This window comes from Eurosta solidaginis, chromosome 1 (genome assembly GCF_040869045.1).
Source record: "Eurosta solidaginis isolate ZX-2024a chromosome 1, ASM4086904v1, whole genome shotgun sequence".
In the NCBI taxonomy this organism is placed as follows: Eukaryota; Metazoa; Arthropoda; class Insecta; order Diptera; family Tephritidae; genus Eurosta; species Eurosta solidaginis.
The window spans coordinates 173,599,955-173,623,321 of record NC_090319.1 but is presented as its reverse complement, the minus strand read 5'-3'; the positions used below and the strand labels follow the sequence as shown (position 1 = coordinate 173,623,321).

The 23,367-nt window shown below is 35.5% G+C and overlaps 1 long non-coding RNA gene and 1 pseudogene across 1 annotated transcript in view; one reads left to right on the top strand and one right to left on the bottom strand.

The window, feature by feature from the left end:
- Nucleotides 1-23,367, bottom strand: part of LOC137236945 (uncharacterized) — a 56,702-nt gene that overhangs the window by 14,234 nt on the left and 19,101 nt on the right. The gene's annotated exons all lie outside the window — the stretch shown is intronic.
- LOC137236944 (uncharacterized) lies at nucleotides 15,090-17,979 on the top strand (annotated as a pseudogene).

Here is a 23,367-nt window from a genome sequence, read left to right as displayed (position 1 = left end):
AGACATCTCGATTCATATGATGGTAAAGGATCAGAAAAATTCAAAGAACGGACAGCAAAACGTAAAAAAACTTTTTGAACACTCTCAATACGATTAGAGGGACCAGTATGGTAGGGTCTCCAAATTATAGCAGCATACTCCAGTCTCGATCTGCCAAAAGAGCAATAACCTCCTCAGTCCCGAGGCTAAAATAAATGAAAAACCAATATTTTTTATATTTTTTTAGGTTATATTCTTCTAAACTAATTATAAAATTCACATTTTATTATTGTAACATATAAGGATTCTTAGCACTGGCAGGTGCAGCCAGCTGGACATTTGGCTCGTAGGCCAACGAAAAACAAAAAACCGTTTTAAACTAAAAAGTATTTCAAACAAAAAGGACGAATAGTTTAAAATAGAAAAATTTCAAAACATTAAGTTAATTTCAGTAATGGTTGATGTAATACTAACCTTTTATGAATGGAATTCCATAAAACAGTGTCTATCGCTAGCAATGCACAAAAATACATTGCAAGAAACGCATTTGAATCTGGTCTTTTGGTTGCATCCTTCCTTAAGGCATCTCATAAATTTGTTTTTGTCCTGGACACCACAGATGGGCAAATGTCTGCTTTCGGTCGTTCTCACATCTTTTGGGGGTAGTGGCTGTATGGATCTAGCTCTTTTTGTGGGGACATCCTCTTGGGTTTCGATGTCACTACGGCCTCTTTTACCAGCACATGCGGACAAACATTCTCCTACGTACATCTTAAAATCTAAAAGGTCCATCAACTCGGACTTCTTCGCACCAAATGAAAATTTGTCTTTTTATAAAGAAGTCAGGAGTTACACAGTGCGAGATCGATCAAGCGCCAAAAAACTCGTAGGGGCCACTTCTTTGTTCTGATATTAATACGGTAATAATATATGGCGGCCACCGTGGTGTGATGGTAGCGTGCTCCGCCTATCACACCGTATGCCCTGGGTTCAACTCCCGGGCAAAGCAACATGAAAATTTTAGAAATAAGATTTTTCAATTAGAAGAAAAATTTTCTAAGCGGGGTCGCCCCTCGGCAGTGTCTGGCAAGCGCTCCGATTGTATTTCTGCCATGAAAAGCTCTCAGTGAAAACTCATCTGCCTTGCAGATGCCGTTCGGAGTCGGCATAAAACATGTAGGTCCCGTCCGGCCAATTTGTAGGGAAAAATCAAGAGGAGCACGACGCAAATTGGAAGAGAAGCTCGGCCTTAGATCTCTTCGGAGGTTATCGCGCCTTACATAATAATATATCAACCTGTCTGCAACAGGCATGCTTAACCAACGAACCGATATCATTTCGTTACGATAATTAACGTTAATAAACGAAACAAAGTCATTTCGTTTCGTTTATTAACGTTAAGAACGTCAAATTAACGTTAATTTAACGTTGATTTTGTTTCGTTTATTAACGTTGATTATCGTAACGAAATGATATCGGTTCGTTGGTTAGGCATGCCTGGTCTGCAAGATCTACTCCGCCCATTGACGTGTTGTAACTTGCAACCGTATTCGGACAATTGACACTTATGTATTTTTTGGCTTTCTTATCCCATCGATTAACAGATATAATTGGTGTTGTTCCGGTCGAAGTGGTCGCTAAAAGAACCGAACGACTGTCCATCCATTTCACAACCGCTACTTTCTCATCTTCTCTTACAAACTCATTAAAGGTACATCTGCCTCTTTTCAGAAGGTCATGGTCTGTTGAAAGTTTTCATCGCAGCTCTTTGGTGATTCGGTTTTGTTGAATTGTACCAGCAGCAAATATTTCTTTTTCCATCAAAAAATCTAGCAGCTTTATCGATGTAAAATAACGGTCAGTAAATATTTCGCTGCTGTTTTTTATATTTTCTGCAAGTCTTTGCACTACTTTTCCCCCGATACCTAAACCGTGGTTGCATTTGTTATTGGCCAAGTTTTTGCTCCCTGGTAAATGAAAAAGTTCAATACTAAACGATCTGGACTAGCAAGGACAAAATTTTTCAAACCAACAGGACAGGGTTTTCCCTTATCATATTGTTTCAATTGAGTGGTACCGGAGAATGGAATCATTTGTTCATCGATGCTCAGTTTTGCTGGCTTTGGTAGGGATTGGCATTTTTTCAAAACGGTTTTTATAACTGGTTGAACCTTCCACAATTTGTTGTTTTCTTTTTCCTGTGGAGTAGCTCTTAAGTTGTCGACGAAATGCATATAATTTCTTAATTTAAAAAATCGATCCCTTGATCTGTGTAATGGCCGGAACTTTAAAAGAAGGTCGGTGGTACATCCTTACGCGAGGAAGTTTGATGCAACCAGCTAGTATGTGGGCCCCACATAATTTCTTGTACTCATTACAATTTGAACTCAAATCTTGACCATTTTGTAGAGCGTACATATTACTCTGCTGTGAAATTTCTCGCCAAATATTGGAAAGATGTCCACTCAAATCTATCCTCTGCGTCCCATGCCTCGTCGGTAGCGAGCGCACTAGCCCCGTCAAATTCTTTGGCTAGCCATTTGAGCGGTTTTTTGTTTTGAAGAGTTACATCAACAAATTCTGGTTCAGCAATATTATCTTCTTCATTATCAGATTCTGGATTGTGGTCAGAATCGAAATCACTTGAAAAACTCATATTTGAACGATTAGGAACGAAATCCATGTCTTCGTCATCGGACAAACCTTCAAAATCACTGTCCATGAGCATCTCCATCACTTCTTCTTCTGTAAAGCGTTTTTTCGACATATGGCTACCAAATGTCCAGCCCACTGAACAGTTAAAAAACAGCATTTATATTTGAATTGTATAAATTTATGTGAAAGTTTTCTTACTTACCTAATAGATTAGGTATGTTTCTCTTGATTTTAATAAAATATTAAACTTTATTTGAAGCAATAAAGCGAAAATAGTAATTGAAAGTAGATTCAAAGAGAACACCTGTTTTTTTCGAATAACTGTTCACTTATTGGATTGTATTACGACAGGGTTGTCATGCAAGCACAAAAAAACGATTCAATTGTAAACTTCAGATGTCCAGCTTTCCACAAAGTTGGATCGAATTAAAATTAATTTTAAATTGTTTATTCTATGTCCACCTAAAAAGTGTCCAGCGGGCTACACGCAAGGACCGAGGAGGATAAAGAGACTTGAGGGTGTGAGGGTTAGTGAAAGCTGAACAATTTCTACGAATGAACGCTAGCATGGCATAAGACCGAGTAATAATGTAGTTGACTTGGTTAGCGAAACCAAATTTAGAGTCAAAAAATACACCCAAGTCTTTAATTTCCTCTACGGATTCCAGGGCGCAGCCCGCAATACTATATGAAGTCCGTAGAACATTAGCCGATTTCGAAAAAGTTACATGGAAACACTTTTTGATGTTTAGAGTAAGACGATTTAAACAACACCAGTTTTCAACATTGAGGAGGTCTGATTGCAGCCGTTCAGAGTCACGAGAACTCTTTATGGTGGCGCAAATTTCAAATGGTCTGCATACAACAAGTATTCCGCAAAAGCGAAGCATGAGCCGATATCATTTATAAATAAAATAAAAAATAGAGGCCCTAGAATACTTCCTTGCGGGACCCCAGAGGAAGCAATGAAGGGCTGGGACGTGGCGTTGTCTATGTCAACAACGCAATGTCTATTTGAAAGATACGACTCAATCCACATCAAAAATGTGGAATGAAAACCCAATGCCAGAAGCTTAGCCAATAGTATCTGGTGCGAAACCTTGTCGAAAGCCTTTGAAAAGTCAGTGTATATTGTATCAACTTGCATTCTATTATGAAAAGCGGAAATGCAGTATTCAGAAAAAATAGATAAGTTACTAACAGTGGACCGTTTTTAAACGAATCCGTGTTGATTGTTCGATATTAGGCTCTTTACTGCAAAGTATATTTTATCATTTACTATAATCTCAAAAATTTTGGATACACATGAGAGCTTCGAAATAGGTCTGTAATTACGAACATCATTTTTGTTACCACTCTTGAATATCGGAGAAATTGAAGTTAGCTTGCAGTCATCCACAAATGTTCCGGTGGCCAGTGAGTTGTTGAAGATAATTGTAAGAGGCTCAGCCAAACACAAACAGTTTTTCAACAATATGACAGAAAGACCATCTGAGTCCGTCTTGGTAGACGGCTTAAGCTTTCCAATACCATTCACAACATCCGTAACGGAAACACGCAAAGATCAAAAATTGAGCGCTGAGTTGCTCATGGAAGGCAAACTCGAGTGGACGCGAGTGTCTGGTTCAAAATTAGAACAAAAAAAAATTGGCAAATAGATTCGCAGCATCAACTACAATTGTTTGCAGATTTGTCGTTGAAAAACACATTACTAGGGACAGATGAGCAGGCCTTTTTTGACTTTATGAAACGCCAAAACACCTTTGAGTTCAACATTATATTACTCTCAAAGCTCAGAACATAATTTCTGTACAAAAACCTATTCAAGCACTTGAATGCCTGTAAATCATTTTGAAATTTTGAGTAGTGCGCCGAATCTCCAGTTCTTTATACTGTTTTAAAGATTTGCACTTAACATTCTTCAGATGTTTTAGCCTCTTAGTATTCCAGGGCGTCTTATATGTTCTTTTTCTATATATTGGGATATGCTTCAAGCACAACTCATGAACCTTATTTTTGAAAATATGAAAACAAGATGTGACATCATTATCGCGGAATGAATCACACCAATCAATGCTTAATAATATTTCATTAAGATACGACATATCGCAAGCACTATAGTTGAAATTCGTTTCAAGCTTATCTGTAATTTCAGCAAATTCATAAAACTCCAATTCTAGGGAAAGGGATTCGTGATGTTTGTCGGTCTGCAAGATTGGTGTGAAGCATTCAGACAATGTGTTGTGAACATTATTTGAGATGAACACTAAATCTGAAATTCTATTTAGCCTATTATAGAGCCCATTAATTTGTACCAAATCAATACTTAAGAAACTATGAATAAGATGAATTTCGGCTGAAGAGTTAACGTTAGAGGCCATAAAAGATGCCGTGTCCTCTATGTGGGACCAATTCAAATTACATAAATTAAAATCTTCAAGTACACAAAGATGATTGTCACCCACATTTGATACCAGTGAGAGAACGTTGTCAGCATGTGCAATATATAAGGCATCTACACTGTACGGTGGAATATACGAAGCGCACAAATACAAGATTCCAGAAGAACCATGAACACGTACGCAGAGCTGATCAATGAGTGTATGAGAGTTGGCTAGTGTTACCACGTCCGCCTGGAATTTCCTCCGAACAGCAATGAGAACACCCCCTCGTATCCAGCAACCTGTTTTAACAAGATCCTTACGGAAAACATCAAAGAGATGTGGATCAAAGATTTCACTACTAAAAAATTTCTCGTTCAGCCAAGATTCAACAAAAACGAATATATCATAATCTAATGCAGAACTATACATAATAAGTTCCGAACATTTAGTACGAAGACCAGATACATTTTGAAAGTATATTTTTAGGCAATTAAAATTAGACTTAACATTGGGAATAGCTGCAACATCATCAGGAATCCCGTTTTGCACGAACGGAACTAAAAGGCTGCACTTTGACGTTCGCAGGCAAGTTTTCTGATTTTAAAATAGTGCCAGAAATCTCTTCAGGCACGCCAAGTTTACAATTTACCCATTTTAAGGCATGCGGATCCACACCTTTCTTTATTAATTTAAAGCAAAACAGTTGGCTTTTATCGATAGAAATATGTTCGGCAAGGTAATTCAGAATATTTTCTTCAGTGACAGTATTCAAAAACGAAGAGATATGCAACCATATAATGCGCCTCACAACATTACGTCGTACTACAGCCAAATCAACGTTTGAATTTGTACCAACAAACAACTTGCATTGGTTTATCTTGGTTGCTTACATTCGTTTCTTTGTTCACATTTGTCAACATTTGTCTATTTTTCTTTTTCCTGTTCTTGCGCTTATTCGTTGTTTTCCACTCAGATTCGCCTTGTGCCGTGGAAGCGTCAGCATCGACGTCAGCTGCAACAGGCGCCGAATTAGCAACATCAGAAAAATTATTCAAACCACTCCTTGGGTCATTAGAATTATCGACAGAGATTTTGCCTGCATCGTTGGATTTACTTCTGGCTTCGATCGACATTTTCTCTGCCGAATTGTTAGCAGCAACAAAAGTCTCATGAACATCGTTGGTTAAAATGCTCTTAGCAACACCATACCCCACATCATCACACCATTGAAAGCGAGAGCAAGGCAACGGCAAACATGTTTTCATAAAAACAAAGTCAGCTTTAATGTATTTGATGTCTTTAGCAACAGCATCGTTATTGTCACATACTATTTTCAGCAAAGAGTGCAAATCAGCACGCAGGTCATTCACCTCAGAACGTAAAGATTTGTTTTCGTCTATAATTGCACTCAACATTGATTTTAAATCATGTTCTTGCCCACTGCACACACATTGTTCGTTTTTATTGTTTTTGTTATTAGCATTTGCATGATACTGTTGATTAGAATTATTGTCAAGATGAACGGGGGTAATTATAAATAAGGTACATGTTCAAATTCATTATATGTTCAATATAAAATTCAGTTAAAATTCAGGTATTTTTCTTTTCTTGTAAATTAGCTATAAAAATATAATATTGACTGAAGTTGGCTGCTGATGACTGCAATAGTCGCTCAGCCAGAGAGAGTAGGGCTAAAGACTCCGAATTGCATAAACCTTTTGTTGAGAACGTCAGTAAGAGGGCGAACCTTGGCAAATCGGTCTGTTGCATTTAAATTGTTGTTATCAGCGAGATGAAAGAACTGTTTAATTTTTTTAAACCGATTGCGACTCATCGCCTGTTTCACAATTGGAACCCCCATGGCTGGTCGTATAGACCAATAGTGGTCAATATGTGGTAAAGTAAAGTAAATTCCAAAACAAAAAAAAAAAAAAAAAAAAAGTAAGTACATTTTCAATATCGTGAAGATGCTCAATCGCATCTCTTTTAATAATAAAAAGAATATTGTTATATTATATATATCCACCCTACTTGACGGTTTCTGGCCAGCGGTCGATTTTTCGACCACTAAAGTTTACGCACATGAAAAGGTTAGTATTATTGCAATATTCATGTGGCACTTTTTTGAATCTTTTAATTACACCTTTTTTCTTAACAATAAATTAGTAATAATTTTTCGCTTTTTTATTTTTCCTTATTTTTTTATCTGCACAAAAAACACTTAAAAATAGTGATAATTTCATTCTTTTACGAAAATCCACATTTTAATATTTTTCTTAACAAATCTATGTTTTAGGAACTAACTAAACTCTATATTTTCTAGTCCTGAAAACGGATCAATAAATTAACAATTAGTTTCAGAGATATGAGAGTCCAAAGTTGGTGGTCGTAAAATCGACCAGCGGCCGAAAATGGGTTAAAGTGATTCAACAATGTCGTAGAAGCAAACTTCTCTTTAATACTCTCAAAATCCTTATTTGATATATCATCCCGAATTAAAGTTTTGTCACGCTTTTTACTCGTCCGATTTATTAAGTTGACGTAAACTCCGCTAGTTTTGGGGTATACAGGGTTTTAGTACTTAACCATCCCAATAAATTTTTGTGTGTTTTATTGTCTTTGGACGATAAAAATTTTGAACAGCTATTACTTTTTGTTCAGATGGTTTAATACTCGTATACGAAATATTATGGCCTAGAAAATTGACATTTGTAACACCAAAAATATATTTCTTGGTTTGATATTTAAACCATAGTCTATTAGACGTTGGACAAGTAACCCGAGATCTTAAACTTGCAACTAGCAAATCATCAATAAAAACAAAATCTAAACCAATAACTACTTGATTGATGAATCTTTGAGCAGAATTTCGAAGCCCGAAAGGCATTCTCATAAATTCAAACATTACGAAAGGTGTTGTGATTGCGGTATAGAAATCCTCTTTGGTAATTGGAATTTGGTGGTAGGCTCTTACCAAATCTACACCACCCGAAATAACTACACTGGACCACGAATTTCAACTTTTTCTCTTTACCAGAAACGCCGTTATGAAATTCGTATGTAAAAATATCTGGATAAAAAGTTGTGGTTTTGGAATGTTGCCCTCGCAAAAAGTAATTATTTTTCATATTTTTTCATAAAAAAACAAAAATCTGAAATGATAAGCTAATATCTCGAAAACTGTCTGGTTGAGCAAAAAACAATGTATGATGTATTCATAGAAAATTTTATTGTCTTTCCGATTCTGTAAACTTTTTTGCAATTTGCTTTACCCGTTCGTGAGATATACGTAATTAAAGGGAGCCACCTTTTTGGTTTTTTCGAATAACGGTAAATTGCAAATATCTCAAAAACGGTACCATAGAATCAAAAATGAACTCGATTTTCGAAATCAGGGGGTGGTTTTACATACGAATTTCATAACGGCGTCTCTGGTAAATTTGGCCGTCGACCAGTGCTATTAGGGACAAGGGAGAATTTTAAACAGTCTTAGAAAAATAGCCCGTTTCAACCGGAAACTATGCATATTAAGAAGTATATAAAACAAGAAGAAAACAACAATATTATGAATCTAAAATAAACTATTCCATTCAGTTAACGTAACTTTCTTTAAAACTTCAAACGAAATTGCTATAAGGTACAAACAAGAAAATTTCACTTTTATTTAGTTTAACTATATTTAATACTTTGTATGACCTCCATTGTTTATAATAACGGACGCAATTCTATGTGGCATTGAGTTTACTAGAGTTTTAAGTACAGCGGGGTCAATCTTCGCCCATTCTTCCTGAATAGCCTTTTTTAGCTGGAGCAAGGTGTCAAATTGGCGTCCATTCTTGTACACATTGTTGGAAACGGTACCCCACAAATTTTCCACAGGTTTTAGGTCTCGACTTAATGCTGGCCAACGTAATAAGTGAATATTTTTTTAAGTAAAAAAGGATTTCGTATGGTTGGATCTATAATAGGGGCGTTGTCCTGTTGAAACGTCCACAATTCACAATGTTTTTCCTCTGCGAAGTACAACAATATTTCATCCAACAGCTCTACGTTTCGCTCTAAGATCATTTTATGCGAAATGAAGCGAATTGGCGTTTTCCCATTAAAGCTGAAAGCAGCCCATATCATGAGGGAGCCCCCTTGAAAATTGCTCGAGTAACTGGTTTGAATTGGAGCTCAAAAATCATGCCAAAACTTTTGATTACCATCTGGACCATAGAGATTGAACTTCTTCTCGTGGCTGAATATAACGGATTGCCATTCATCATCCCAAAATTTATAAGTTTTAGCAAACTCTAATCTCTCTGCTTAATTCCGTCGCAGTAACTTAGGTTTGGCAATTCGGTTTCGGTATTTGAGGTTACAATCCTTCCTCAAAATGTGTTGCATTCTTCTCGTTGTCACATTTAGAGATAGCTCACATCTAATTTTCCTGGGACTTATATTTTTATTCTAGACAAGGCGCTTAATTTCTCGCTTAGTCCTCTCATCCAGTTTTTCAAAAAGTTGTTTATCACACTTTTACCTCTATTCAGTTTTGTTGCTATTCCACGTATTGTAGCGCCCGAGCCTCTGTAAGCAAGAATGCTTGAACGCTCTTCTGGAGAAAATTTTTTTCCTCGCGGCATTTTCATCGTAAATAAATTTTGTTTTTGAAAATTTCAAAATTAATTTTATTAATATATTTACTTTTGTGTAAATAGTTCAATTTCAAAAACCGTTGATACCGTTTTGATAAGCCAAAAGTAAGAACAGATAAAGTTTTTTATTAACACGTGTGATGAAGTGCGCTTGTCTTCTATAACTACTTCGTTTTACTTGTTAAGACTTTGAATAGCAATTTAAAAAAAAACGGTACTTTAGAAAAGGTAAAAGAAAAAATACAATTTGTTGTTATATATACAGTAGGCCGGGTCGATTTGTGGGGAGGCAAAAAAATCGCCCATTGCTCTGTGAAAATCATATTCTAGGGATTAAAATAAGGAACTTTGCCGAAGGAACCATACCTCTAAAACGAATTCTGATGTCCCCCCCTTTGGGTCGTAGGGGCAAATTTTGAAAAATCCCACTTTGAAATGCCTATGTTTTTTCTTTTTGGAGTTTATTTTTCTCTTTAGAAATTTATTTAGTCAGAACATATGTAAATGAAAAAATGATTTTAACTTAATAATAGAAAAGAAATTAAAAAAACTTATTAGAAATTAGCGTTTTTACAACCCCCTTTTAAAACCAAGGCATCACTGTGATGCATTTGCATGTCGTAAACATAGTTGTGTGGGTTTTTATTCAACCGTTTTAAAAAATGAAGGTATCACTGTGATACAATTGCAGATCGTAAAATTGCTTGTGTTGTTTTTTTAAGCCACCACAAGACACAGCAGGTAGAATTGAAATTGCTCCTACCCAAAAGTTCGAACGAAAGGGGGGGACATAAGAGTTCGTTTTAGAGGTATGGTTCCTTCGGCAACGTTTCCTATTTTGATCCTTAGAATACGATTTTCACAGAGCAATGAGCGATTTTTAAATCGACCCGCCCTAATATACAGGTATAGAATATCAATTTAGGAGCAACAAAAAACGAATTTATTGGAAAGTTTGTACACACCCAGTGGAAGAGTAACAGTCTCTTATAGCTATTTCGCTCCCTGTACTTTTGAAAATATTTACTTACATCTGAGATTCATACTGAAGTCATGAACACTGGGTAAAGAGTAACGGTCAGGAATAGTCACAACATTAAGGACCGATTTTACCAACTCGACTTAACTTAGTTAAGTCATATTTTTTTATTTTTCTGTTTCACCACCAATGCTTAGCTGAGTCACAAATTAGCCTACCTGTCAGCTGGCTTACAGCTGAATTCAGTAAGCCGTCTCTAGTCACTATTAGAGACTATTTGGGGTGAAAATCACTTTTGAGACAATTTGCCATTCTGCAAGCTGTCTCGCGTCTCCAGCTTCACAAAAGAAATCACTAATTTGTGAGTTGTGCCGGAGCAGATCACAAACATGAAAATTTCAGAAAAAGCATGAAAATTATTTGTGAAAAACACTTTAAAAATGTTGCTTTATTCCTCAAATTAAAATAAGCATAGAAAAAATTAAAAAACAGAACATGCTTAAAAAAAACATCGAACCCAATGTGGCGCCGCTGAGATTCGAACCTACACATTTTGGGATTTTCTATACAAAATTGTGAACGGCGTCTTCGCAACCTCAGCCACAATACCACCCAACATTACTTACTTACTTACTTAATTGGCGCTTAACCGTCTAAACGGTTATGGCCGTCCAACAAGGCGCGCCAGTCGCTCCTTCGCTCCGCCAACTGGCGCCAATTGGTCACACCAAGTGAGTTTAAATCGTTTTCCACCTGGTCCTTCCAACTGAGTGGGGGCCGCCCTCTACCTCTGCTTCCATTGGCGGGTTCCGATAGAAACACTTTCTTGGCCGGAGCATCATCTTTCATTCGCATAACATGGCCTAGCCAGCGCAGCCGCTGCGTTTTAATTCGCTGGACTATGTTGATGTCTGCGTATAGCTCGTACAGCTCATCATTAAATATTCTTCGGTACTCGCCATCGCCAACGCGTAGAGGTCCATAAATCTTTTGAAGAACTTTTCTCTCGAACACTCCCAAAGCCGCTTCATCTGCTGTTGTCATGGTCCATGCTTCTGCCCCATATAGCAGGACGAGTACGATAAGTGACTTGTAGAGTATGATTTTCGTTCGCCGAGAGATGACTTTACTTTTCAATTGCCTACCTAGTCCAAAGTAGCAAACCACCCAACATTATGTTGACAAAATGCAATGTCATATTATTTATTTATTTATTTATTTAAGCCAATTAAAAAAGAATCTTATAGGCTAATTATAAAAGTGTAAAGTAGTTAACAATGTTAATATAAATTACCTTACTTATAAAAAGTACTTAAAATACTCAGAAAGCCATCTTTCGAACAAGAAAAATCTATCTCACAAAATTTAGAAAATCTATTGAACTCAATTAAGGCTCTAGTAACTGGAGCATTCCGCGCATAAAGAGCCCTAAGAACACCAATATGAAAAAACTCAGAAGCACGAAGAGCTCTAGCCGGTATATTAATAAAAATCCTCTGCAGGAGCACAGGGCAATCAACAACCCCACGTAACAAATCGAAAACGAACGACAGCGATAAAATTGTCCTCCTGTCCTGCAATGATTTTAAGTTAATCAATAAGCAACGAGCTTTATAAGTCGGGATAGGATCCGAGAAGCGCAACCTGCGTAATGCAAAGTGTACGAATACTTTTTGGATTCGTTCAATTCTTGCAACATGGCAGGAATAATACGGAGACCAGATGAAACAAGCGTACTCATGTTTTATCGCACAAACGCGGAATATAAAAGCTTTAGCGTATACGGGCCACTGAAATCCAAGCTAAGACGCCTAACACAAGCTAGCATGGCATACGACTTAGCAATGCACTGATCAATATGACTTGAAAACGAAAACTTGGAGTCAAATATTACTCCCAAGTCCTTAATTTCACTAACCCGCAACAGGGGCGAGTTTGATATTTGATGCACAGTATCAATCAAGTTGACACGTTTCCAAAAAGTTATTTGAAAGCACTTTTTTAGGTTAAGTGATAACCGATTATTATTACACCAGATACTAAGTTTATCCAAAGCTTCTTGCAACAATACCGCATCATGAAGGTTATGAATAGGCAAGTATATCTTAAGGTCATCTGCATACAGCAAGAATCTTACTTTAGAGAAGCAAGAGCGAATATCATTAATAAACATGACAAAAAACAGTGGACCCAGGATACTACCTTGTGGAACACCGGAGGAAGCAACGAATGGATGAGACTTAACACCATCTACTACAACCATCCAACGACAATTAAATAAGTAGGATTCAATCCACCTCAAAAATACTGACAGGCTAACTTTTTAATCAAAATAACATGAGAGACCCGATCAAATGCCTTGGAAAAGTCAGTATACACAGCGTCAACCAGATATCCTGCCTGAAAAGCTGCAAGGCAGTCATTCGAGAAAATAGTCAAATTAGACCCAGTTGAGCGTCCTGGAAAAAATATATGCTGCTCTGGACACACAAAATTCTTAACACAGAAACGTAATTTATCTTGGATGATACATTCGAAGAGCTTTGCAATGGTGGAAAGTTTTGAAATAGGCCTATAATTAGTAATATCATTTTTATTGCCGCTCTTGAAAATAGGTGTAATAAAGGCTAATTTCCACGCATCAATAAAAGTACCTGTAGATAACGAATTATTAAAAATTAACAACAGTGGATAGACTAGGGAATCACATTGTTTAAACAAAATTGCAGACAAACCATCGATATCGGTACTCGTCGACGTCTTAAGCCGAATAAGCCCACTAAGAAAATATTCCTTAGACAGTACTACATTACCGAAGTCAATAGAAGCCTGAATATTAAAAGTAATATTATCATGATTGTCAGAATCAGAAGTGAAATTGTTCATAAAGTATTCAGCAAAAAGATTTGCAGCGTCCTCCGGAGTATCGACAGCTTTTTCAGCAAGAAAAAGAGAGGACGGAATATTCGAAACTGATTCCTTCGAGTTGACAAAGTTCCAAAATGATTTTGGGTTAGATTTAAGGTTTTCTTCAAAATTTAAAATATAATTTCTGTGTAGGGATTTATCCAGACACGTGAATTTCCTATCATACTCGTTATACAAGTCGAAAAACTTTGGATAGTGAGTTCTTTTGAATTTGCGGAAAAATTTATTTTTCAAATTCCGGAGTTTCATCAAGGCTCTGTTATGCCAGGGCACCTTGTATTTCTTTTTGGAAGCCAAGGGTATGACAAATCTACAAATTTGTAGAACAGTAGACTTAAATATCTCAATCCTTTTAGTGGTATCAAGACTGTAAAACAAATTATCCCAATTTATTTCCAGCAAAAGATTGTTCAAATTCGAAAATCGCATCTCTTAAAATTAAAAGAAAAATTAGAGTTGGTAGTACTAGCTTCGGCAAATTTATAAAATTCCACATCAAGAACTAATGGAACATGATGGAAATTGGATTTTTTAATAGGAGAAATACATTCAAAAAGTGAAAAATTTAGGTTATTAGATAAAAATATCAAATCCAAAGTACGGCCTAGTCTATTTGAAAAACGATAAATTTTTTTAATATCAATACTTAAAAAACTATCTATTAAATATATTTCACTATAGCCAATGACCTCACATACTATTAAAGCCAAGTTTGATAGAGTCTGTAACCATTTAACATTACACAGATTAAAATCACCCAGCACGCAGAGATGTTCACCACCAACTTTGTTCAATGCCAGTGACGTAATATTCTCGACACGTGTGTATAAGTCCCCCACAAACACAGTCTCTAACGTTAGAGAAATTTTGGTTAGTAGATTAGATAACTATTGTAATTCTCTATCGTTTTCCTATTTGAGAACTACAGTAGAGAACTACATTAGAATTCGATTGGAGATTGATTAGAGAAAGAGCTAAAACGGAAACAAGTGTAATTCTCTAATGTTTATCTATTTGAGGACGACAGTAGAGAACTACATTAAAATGCGATTGTAGATTGATTAGAGAAAGAGCCAAAACGCAAACATGTTATCGGTTATCCAAAACAGCTGTTGACATCCCATCTTTTAGTTCAACAAACATTTTTGTGCGCACGAATTCGTTTTATTAATAAATAATTAATAAGTAAGTGAAAATAAAATGAACAGACAGAGATTTAAATGTGAAAGTGAGCAAATAGTTAATTTGCTATTTGCAAGCAGCCGTGAAAGTGTTAAGGAAATGTCAGAGGAAGCGTGCCCGGCAACTCAGATTAAAAGCAGCGCTGTGATAACGGTACACGTACAGATACAAGAACTGATTTACAGAAAGACTTTACTGATTTACCGAATGAATTGGCAGGGTGGACTATAAAATGGAATGTGACGAGTTCAGCTACTGACGATTTGTTAAAGATTTTAGGGAAGTATGTTCCAGGTCTTCCTATGTGTGCCCGAACTTTGAAAAATACTCCGCGAAGTACTCCAAAGGTCACAATGGGCTCAGGGGAATATGTGCATTACGGGGTTGTGAACGCTTTAAGTTCATTTTTGCATCAGACGGACTTTGCTGAAAATTGTTTGAACCTTAACTTTAATATCGACGGACTTCCATTGACAAAAAGCGGGAATCTTCAGACATGGCCAATTTTGGTTAATGTGAATGGAACGGATGATGTTAGGGTTATAGGAGCATACTGTGGGGATAGGAAATCATCAAATTCTAATGATTTTCTAAACGAGTTCGTTGACGAGCTGCTGGTGTTGATGCAAAATGGACTAGTTTTCTAAGAAAAACAGTATTCAATTAGTTGTCGTGCATTCATATGTGACGCACCTGCTCGAGCATTTGTGCTTGGCATTAAATCTCATTCCGGGTACTCGAGCTGCCCAAAGTGTACACAAATAGGCAACTCAATGAATCACAAAATGATTTTTCTAAAGAAAGTAATCCTTCTCGCACAGATGCAGCGTTTAGAGCACGCACCGATACAATCCACCACCATACTTTAGAACCTATGGTCATCGAAAAGCTTCCGATTGACATTGTTAAGACATTTGCTTTGGATTATATGCACGTAATTTGCCTAGGAGTAACAAAAAGTTTATTAAAAGCTTGGGTCAAAGAACGTAATAAAACTTATTCACTTTCGCCAAAAAGAGTAAAATTACTAGATTCAGGGATTCAATATCTGTATAATCAAATGCCAAAGGAATTTGCGAGACGTCCTAGATCTTTAAAATATATGGAATTGAGAAGTTTCTTACTACACACGGGTGTATGTTTACTAAAAGATATTTTAAAGCCAGTGAGATATAATCATTTTTTGCTACTTAGCCTAAGTATTCGAATTCTTCTGCATAAAGACCACTATACTAAATACAATAGCTGTACCAGTGAAATGTTAGACAAGTTCGTCGAAAATTTGGACGAATGTTACGACGACACTTACCACATTCAATTTTCACTGCTTGACGCATTTGGCCAGTGACACAATGAATTTCGGATGCCTTGAATCATTCAGTGCATTCAAATTCGAAAACTACTTGGGAGAGCTAAAAAGAAAAATAAGGAAAAACAAAGATGTTGCTGCACAAGTATACAATCGCTTGGTGGAAGAAAGCTTTATTCAAAATACTATAGTTCCATCATTCGCCTTAAAAAAAAGGGGAGACTATACTTCCATAACAACCTCAAAGTTTTTGTTTTCAACTCGAGAGCCTGATAATTTTTATATAAAAGATGATGTAATTTACAAAATAGTTGCCATTAATGACGGTACAGAAATAACATTTTTAGGAAAAGAAGTTCTTAATTTTGAAGACTTTTTCGAGACTCCTATAAAGTCAGGAAATTTTAATATCAAATGCTCCAGAAATTTGGATTTTTCTACCACTTCCATAATCCATTCATTAGAAGAAATATCTACAAAAATTATAAATCTCAGTGATGCAAATAACCTTAATTTTTTCATTCCTTTCATCCATTAACAATAGACATTCTATCTACAGACATGGACTTCAATAACAGTTTTAACAGCGTGACCGATGACACTCCAGTAACAAGAAAAGGTAATCCCGTTTAAAATGTAATGGTTCGCCGCATGAATATTTAGTTAACTTTCTTATGCTCTTTTCAGATCTCCGAGTTTTTGAAGAAAAAATAGTAGAACATATAAAGAAATCCGAAAAAAAATATTAAAAGGTAAATAAAAATATATTATCGCTCATTTACTTCAATAGTGTCATAACTCAAAAAACAAAAAGATATATAGAAAACATTCTTTGTAATCCGTGGAAAAATGGGAGCTTGGGTTAGAAATGAATAGTTACCTTTATATGCCCCGTTTATAGCAGCTGAAATCTTAAAATGTCTCTCCTGAAAATTTTTGTTTTTTGTGTTATGACAATATTGAAATAAATGAGCGATATAGTCCCACTTGCATTCATTTCTGGGATAGAGGGCCTATATATGCAAAATGTATATTAATACAAACATACATATTTTTAATATTTAATATATGTATAGTTAAGTATATTTTATATATTTCACAGAATTGCAACACAACCAAGACTCAATAAAACGAAGCCTGACTAGAATTTTACAGGAAGCAAAGCAATCATAAAGCGGCCACAAAAGCTCACGTAATGAAGTTCTTCCAAAAAACCATTCGAGAGTGTTGAAGAATTAGAAGCATTTGAAAAAGAAATTCAAGATGATTCCTCGAAATACGAAGATTTGGTAATTATAAACTTACATTTTTAACAACGATAGAATTAAAAAAAATTTTATAAATTTAACTCTATATTTTTAGGTCGAAAATATATCAAACATAAATAGTGCAACCGCAGCAAAATTTATTAAAACTGCTTGGCGCAAAATTATGACCGATGGTGCAGCTCAGAATTTATGCTGGAAAGGTACAAATACCAAAATAGCTTTAAGCGTTACGGCTGCTCTAAAAAGTATTTACGACAACTTTGAAATGTTTATGCAAATTAATTAACTTCTTTTATACTTAGGTTCATTTTCAAAAAAATTTCCGCAATCATCTGATGAAGAGTTCTCACGCACATCAGTCACGTTTTTTCAACATGCTAAAGGAAGACTTAAAAAGCACACGACATACAAAAATAATAAAAATATCAGCTTAGATGCTTAAAGTATTACACAAATTAAATAGAAAATGTAATCAAATGAATTTAAGTAGGCTGATAAAGCTGTATGTAAACAGATTTTAGTTTTTAAACGGTTTTATTTAACTTGCCCTTATAAGTTTTTGTTTTCACTTTTTTTTTAATGTAATCAGTAATATCGCGTACCTGAAGTCGGTTACTTTGATAATTATTTCATAATTTTAAGAGTAAGAAGTTAATTTAATTTACAAAACGAAATGTGTACAAACATGAATATGTGATAAATTTTATTTTTATTAAAAGTATTTATGTAAAATATTATTATAAGAAAAAATATGTATGTAAATGATTCGAAAAGCTCAAAACATATTAAACATTCATATAAAAATAAAACAAGTTTTCTGTTTTTTTGAACTGAACTGCATTTACAAATTCACATTAGAATCCCATTAGAGACTTACATTAAAATTCGATTGGAGAACTATCTTTTTTCTCGACTGGAGAACTATGTCCCATTTTGTTTGAGAACGCTATGTTTCTCCAGTGTTTCTCGACTCTTCCTCTTACGTTAGAGATTAGAGAACTGAGCTAGTTCTCTATTTTTCTCTAATCGATATCTAGCTCCAGTGTTTGTGGGGTCGTGGCTACTATTTGGCGGTATATATGAAGCACAAACAAAAACAGGGTCTGATGAGCCGCGAATGCATACACATAGCTGGTCAAGTAGTACACTATTATTTTCCATTAGGATTTCAGAAGCATGATGTTTTGAATGTACCGCAATGAGAACTCCACAAAATCGTGCACAACCAGTAATGTTTGAATTTCTATCTTTGCGAAAAACATTGTATAAAATAGGATCAAAATATTCCTCGCACGTCTCAATGAAGACGAAAACATCATATTCTTCATGGGAGCTAAATAGCCGCACCAGCTGGGATTTTGTTCTAACACCAGCCATATTCTGCATATATAATCTTAGGTGGTTATTTCCTCCATCTAACCTAACTGATTGCCGTCGGACATCGGTTGGATTTCGTCGTTTTTTGGCTTGAATTTAAACGGGCGCACAGCAATATTTGCAGGCCATAGTTCAGGCCGCAACAGCATCGAATATGAGTTGGCATTAACGCCTAACTTGAAATTAAGGTGTCTCAAAGAGCTCGGATCCACACCTTTCTTGCTAAGACTACTGCAAATAATGGAGTTTTCTTACCTGGTCAGCTGTTCTTCTGACAACAGCGCGTAACTCATTACTGGAGCTCGACCCAATAACTAAGGGTTTAATTAATTTCCGAGCGTTTGCATTTTTTGGTGGGCTAGCGTTGATATTTGCCCTGGGATCAGCATTGTTACCTGAGTTTTGCAACAGATTTGAATTTAAATCGCTTTGGAAAGAATTTCCTGTACTAGAACCAGAGGACTTATTTTTGCTTTTATTAGACCTCTTTTTTTTACGCACAGTGTTCCAATCACTTTGGTCATCAGCAGCTGCAGATGGTTCATTTAAATTAGTGGCACTCATATTCGTTGGAAACACTGGCGCCGCAGTCGGAGTACCAGTAGCGGTAGCAGCAACATGAGGGGACGGCAGCATTGTTTTTTGTGCAGCAGAAGCAAGAGAAGAGGTATAAGAAGAGGAAGTATTAGTAACTATACTAGTTGACAAAGCAGCAACGAAGGCGTATGGCATATTTGTTGTTGGAACAGAAGCTGTTTCAGCTGCAGAATAAGAAGTATTGACTGCACTGAGTACGCCATTACCATCAGACACAATTATTTCCTTTCCACTCCCTTTCTCTTTGGCCAAAGGGCCACTAACAATACCACGCACTTCACTGAATTCAGATAGCAAGTGCGATACAATCGATTTATTTTCAGAAATCATAGAGCGCAATTCAATGATTTCCGTTTGAAGAGTCTCAACTTTATTGCGAAGGCATTTATTATCTTCTCTCACAGCATTAACCACACACAGAATATTAGAATTAAGAGCTTTAACTTCAGCGGGCTCATCGATCAACAACGCAAGAGATTGATTGTCAATGTTTTGGTTGCATTGGCGCTCATTACTTGTTGTATTATTTTTAAGCGGGAATCGAAGAGAACAACGGCGCACTGCTTTGCACTCATCGCACAGAAATGGGGTTTTTGAACTCAACAGGTACTCTTAGTCAGACTGTTGCATACCAAGAGAATGTAGGTGGAAAAGCTCGTTACAATTAGAGCACTGCACTTTGGTCTGAATACGTTCCACTTTCGTCCCACAACGGCAAGTCATATTTAATTAAATAAATAGACAAATCATGCACAAATGAATAGATATAATTACTAATTTTTTGTTATTTTCTATACACACTGTGATCACAACGAACTATTCACATTATAAGAGTCAATATCTCAAAGAGTTTATTATGACCATGCATAAAAACATTGCAAAATTACTACTTATTAAGACATAATTAGGGCGCGATTAAAAACCACGTCCTCACCGAACGACGACTGAGTCACATTGTTCAATGTATGAGTAAATTGTCTTTTTGGTGAATTTCGTTGATATGGTGAATTCTCTTTGTGACTTTCGTTTACTGAATACCGAAATCATCTCAAGTCACAAAAATTGTATCTAAAGGAAAATCTCAAATTTAGAGACTTAAGATGAGACGGAATTACAGAATTCAGCAGCTATTCTCGACTTCCAATAGTGTTGATGTAGTACAAATTTTAAGTCGAATTAAATGGCAGTATTGATACTTATTTAATTATGCAAATATAGCAACCCCGCTATTGTGTGAATTCACTGGGTGGCGTGTAATTAAAACGTACCCAAAAATGCTACTATGTATAAAACAGCTGATAGGGGTTTTATATGTCAAATGGGTTTAGTAGCTAAGTTGGTGAAACCGAAAAAAAACTTAGCCTCAAATTTGGGCTAGCTTAAGTTGCCACTAAGTTTTAGCCTAAGTCGGGTTGGTGAAATCACCCTAAGCCTACGAAAGTCACCACAAGGACGACAATCATTTAATTATTTTTTTGAATTTAAAGCAGAGGCCGGCACGGTGAGAGGACGCAATATGTGGGAATATTAGTGTGTTACGCTCAAAAATGCTTATGTGTTGGTGGTATTGCACTGGAAAAAATTTATATGTTGTATAAGTTACCAGATAAATCTTGACGTTGTCGACGTAACTTAAATTGACAGGAAAACATAAAAATCTTATGTTTTGTGCCTACTTGAACTTTTTCAAGTTTTTTGGAGGGTGATTTTTTTGAAAATAAAAATTTTTTTTGTTTTTTTTTTTAATTCATATGTGGGTTTTTAAAGAAATCAAGCTAACGTTCTTCAAGCACATTTTCGGAATTCAAAATGTACCTATGTATCTGTTGTATTAACAGTTAAATTATGAAGGTGGCTTAACTTAGATATTAATAAAAAAAACATGTGTGTATGCTTTGTGCTTAGTTTTTCTTAAGTTGTTTATCAATATTTTTTAATTAAAATATGGGTTTTCAACGAAATAAAGCGAGTGCTTCAAGCACTATGAATTTAAGTAAGTTCTGTAATAACAAAAGTATCTGTTGTATGCATAACTTAACAGATAAAAATACCTAAATATTAATAGAAATTTTTTTGATTTTTTTAACTTTTTTTTGTCAATAATTCAAAATAAAACTTTTTTAAATTCATATGTGGGTGTTCAGAAAAATAAAGCTAACGTACTTCGTGTACCTACTATGAATATTCAAAATAAGTAGGGTAATTCAAAAAAGAAAGTAGCATACCTACATATGTATATGTAATTTTTACGTGATCGTAGTAAACTTTTCCTTAGGGGAGTATGTATTAATTATTTAAGTTTTTTACATTTTGAAATCAATATTAATTTTTTGATGAAATATAAACTAATAATGTGATGATAATGATAATTACAAACTACAGAAATTTTAAAAAGTTAACTATTTACATAAATTGTGAAACTCTAATAATTTTTCAATTTGAATTTCCTTATCGTAGCACTTTATTTTGAGCATTGTTTCCAAGTGCTTGTCCGTTAGCTGGCTTCTATGTTTGCGTTTTATGAGAGACATTGACGAAAATGTAGACTCACATATATATGTTGTCGAAAACATTGAATACATGTTTAATACAAGGTCCCTAGTGGCCCTGTATTTGTTAGGGCAAATATCTTTCCAAAAAGGAATGCCGGTTTGCAATGGAATAGCTAAATCCTCCCTCATCGCTAATAGCTCATCTTGAATATTTATAGGTACATTCTCCAGTGAGCATGTCAATGGACTATTAAAAATGTTTATAACCCATTTCATTGAAAAAACATCTTTAAATCTACTGTCAAAATTTTTTATAAGATTATTTATTTCTTCCATGAATTTATCTAATTTTTGGGGACTTGGAAATTTTGAATATATTTCGGAAACTTTAGGAAAGTTAACAAAGTTTTGGCAAGCCATTTCGTTCTTGAAACTAATTAGCTTTGTGGAAAACTCAATTATTGCTTGAAGCAAGTCGCATATGCTTTTATTTCTTCCCTGCACAACTAGATTTAAATTATTTATTTGCAACGTAATATCTGTAAGAAAAGCTAGCTGTAATAAAAATTCGGGACATCTAATGGTATTAATTATTTGAGCATCCTTTGGAAGAGCCTCGGACTCCAAAAAACGAGCTATTTCTTCTCTAAGACAAAATAAACGATCTAAACTTTTTTCCCGACTGAGCCACCTGACTTCTGTAAATTGTAACACAACCTTGTGTTGTGAATCTATTTCCTTCAAAAACGCTACCAGCTTCCTATGTGTAAGAGCGTTGTGTCCACCTTTCAAACGATTGATTATTTGCACAGCAGTTTTCATTACTTCGACAATTTTTGCAAATATGATTTTGCAAATACAGTTTGTTGGTGTATAATACAATGAAACGTGGGAACATTTATTTCGGCTTTAATTAATTGCCCTACAAAACCCCGTGTTCGGCCAACCAAAACAGATGTTCCGGCTGTACATATAGCTGAAATCTTCTCCTTGCCTACTATTGATAAAACATTGCGCTCGAAAGATTCGTAAATTGTTTCCCCTGTAACATTGCCATACATTGATTGCAGATTTAAAATCTCTTCAGATGCATTAAAAAAGTTGTCAACTGATCTTATGAATACAATCATCTGGCTAGTGTCGCAAATATCGAGGCTTTCATCAAAGCAAACCGATACATATTTAGCATTTTCTATACGTTGTTTGGTCTCCGCTTGTAGGAAATTCCCAATAATTTCATTTCTTCGAGTCATAGTTCTGGCTGACAACTGAAGACCATTTACGATTGCAGTCATTTGCTTCCCTACGCTTCCGAAAAACGGAAATATTTCAAGGCAAATTTCTTAAAAAAAAACCCCATCCTCAAAAGGCCTACCTTTCTTTGCTAACGCTAAAGCTATTGCATATGCTGCCTTCAGATGACTGTCTTCCAAAGCATTATAGTCAGCATGCTCGGTATTCAATAATTTACTATATTTTATCCTAAAACAGTCTTTAAGTTTAGCAATCAAATGATCTCTCTCTACTCTCTTACTAACTTGAGATCAGGATGACAGCGCTTAAGGTGAAATTCGTCT